A 2,500-nucleotide genomic window follows, 5' to 3' on the forward strand; every position below is an offset into this window, starting at 1 on the left:
AGCATTTACCGGAATCTTAAAATTTAAATTATGATCAGGGAAGGTGCCCACATAATCATCCTAGATTCCATTAGAACTTGCGAAAGTCGATTTTGTATATTTTTCTTAAATACACACTTTGGCAATTTGCGTAGTGCTTGTGGGATGCTATTTTTGCCCCTAATCTTATTAACGGAATAATCTGTGGTGATTATATGTTACGCTCAAGTTTGTTACAATTAGCAAACAGTGTACATTTTCTGGAAAGAGTTAAATAATTATGTTTAATTCATTTAGGTATTTTTTGGGGGGCGTGTGCACAACAAATACCAGAACAATACTGTATACAGTAGTATATAAAAAAATCATACAGTCATGTAATACAATATAAGAACAAATATGAAAAATATAAAACAACCATACAAGACGGTCAAAGTGTGTGTTCTGTTTCATATCAATCCTGGAATGCAAACCTTAAATCCAGCGGAAGTGGCTAGTTTGCACTTTTCCTCTAGTTCAGATCTTTTTCAGTCCATAAAAATGTAAGCCTTTAAATTTATAAGGAGCTAATAAACACGTGACGTTTTTGAGACGTGGATGGCAACCGGAAGTGAGCTGTTTTCCCTTTTATAAACTTGTCATCAGTTCACACAACCACATTTACATTGCTAAAGTATCTTTTCTCCATTACAGATGATCAGGGTGAGTATAAAAATCTGGGAGACACCACTGTACTGGTACACAAAAATTAATGTTCTCTTCCGGTTGCTGTCGAGTCGTCTCTGACAAAAAACATGCATGCTAAATTCGGTTACATTTTGCATTTACAGATCAATAGGGAGCTTTCAATAAAACTCCCTATTGATCTGTAAATGCAAAATGTAACCGAAATAATAGGGAAGATACATGTATCGTTAATGTCACCTATTGTCGTTGATGTGCCAACCAGTGCCTCACTGGCTGTCGAAACGGAATGTGTCTTTTGTTTCTGTGGTTGCACATTTGAATAACGAAAGCAAAGTTTGTAAACAAATATCTTCCCAATATGTACATGTACAGTAAGCCTATAATAGGGTGTCTAGAAAATGCAGACATATAGAAACACACAGACCTAGAAAATACATGTAACGATTTGGTGTTAGTAACATTACCGTATTAATTTTGTAACTTTGAATTAAACAGTGACTCTGAGTTACACAACAATGAGCTTCGAGTGAAAGTTGCAAATGCCAGACAAACCTACTACAATAAAATGGCATAGAAGTTGTGCCACGCCAGATACCAAACCACTAAAAAAACACCCTTTCAAAGTGGCCAAAAAAATGTGAAAACGTATTCCTCGTCTAATGCAACGGCACAAAACCCTGAGGAAAGGGTGAAAATAATTATTAAAAACAGTGCATGATAAAAAAGTAAACAGAAAGGGAGACTGACTGACCTAGAATGACCTATTAATTAAAGTCCCCCGCCAAAACTGTAAAATACCCTTAACTAGTCCTGTGACACCCAGCGAACCTCCATCGTGCCATCAGAATATCAATTTCTGACTAATAATTATTCATTCAGTCATTCAATCGTCAGAAATTACATTTTTGAAAAGTTATGGTTATGCCAAAAAAACATTTCAGTTCCATAAGGCAAGCTAGCGGACCTATGAGGAAATAAACTTCCTTCAGCAAAGTATACAAGTGATCACATCGTGAGACAAACGAGAGTACTTTATTATGATTGTACTTCACCCCGATGAATAACAGCAACCTTTTTTATGACATTAAAAGGGAGAAGTTGATATTATTGATGTTATTGTATATAAACCGGTAGGAAATCGTTATTTAGTGCCAATTATGAGTAAAAGAAATTTACGTGTTTTACAGTGCCACTGAATAAATGGAACGTTCGTCTAACGACATTATTACCACAATTTCCCTATGACTATCATGCTAATTATTATCACCCAATACCCAAGATAATATAGCAACAGTGCCCTCGTGTTTTGTCAAAGTTAGAATTCTGTCAGAGCATGCCATGATTTGCTAAAAGATATTAGTATCACCCAACTAGTGGACTATTAAATGCAAATCCAGTAGTTACGCTACTGGAGGACTTAATTAGTAATAGTCCTTGAGTAGCGAAAAGCGTGATGTTTTTTTTTGTTCTTTGTTCTTTGTTTTGTTTTTCTAGTTTAATAGTTTGAGTTCTTTAAATGAGATTCATAAGCTTTGTGACATGTACATGTAGTTAGCAGTGTAGTTTAGATGTCTTGTTTTCTTGCACTTATATTGTATGTAATATTTTATATCTCAGCTCTGTAAAAAAAAAAAAAAAAGAAAAGCGTGATGTTGTCTTTCGTTTTATTCCCAAATAAATATTTCTTCATCTTGCATTTGCTAACTTTATTATTTCCTTTTCTGTCCGACTAGTTGGGTGATACTAAAACAATTAGACCCTTCGCCCTCAAGGGCCACGGGTCAATAGCCCATTCGGCTTCGCCTCATGGGCTAATTGTTAATTATTTCATCAG

The 2,500-nt window shown here is 35.1% G+C and overlaps 1 protein-coding gene across 2 annotated transcripts in view; it reads right to left on the bottom strand.

The window, feature by feature from the left end:
* Window positions 1-2,500, bottom strand: part of LOC138015437 (OCIA domain-containing protein 1-like) — a 17,657-nt gene that overhangs the window by 14,686 nt on the left and 471 nt on the right. The window lies entirely within an intron of this gene.

The sequence above is a fragment of the Montipora capricornis genome, chromosome 9 (genome assembly GCF_036669925.1).
Source record: "Montipora capricornis isolate CH-2021 chromosome 9, ASM3666992v2, whole genome shotgun sequence".
Taxonomy (NCBI): Eukaryota; Metazoa; Cnidaria; class Anthozoa; order Scleractinia; family Acroporidae; genus Montipora; species Montipora capricornis.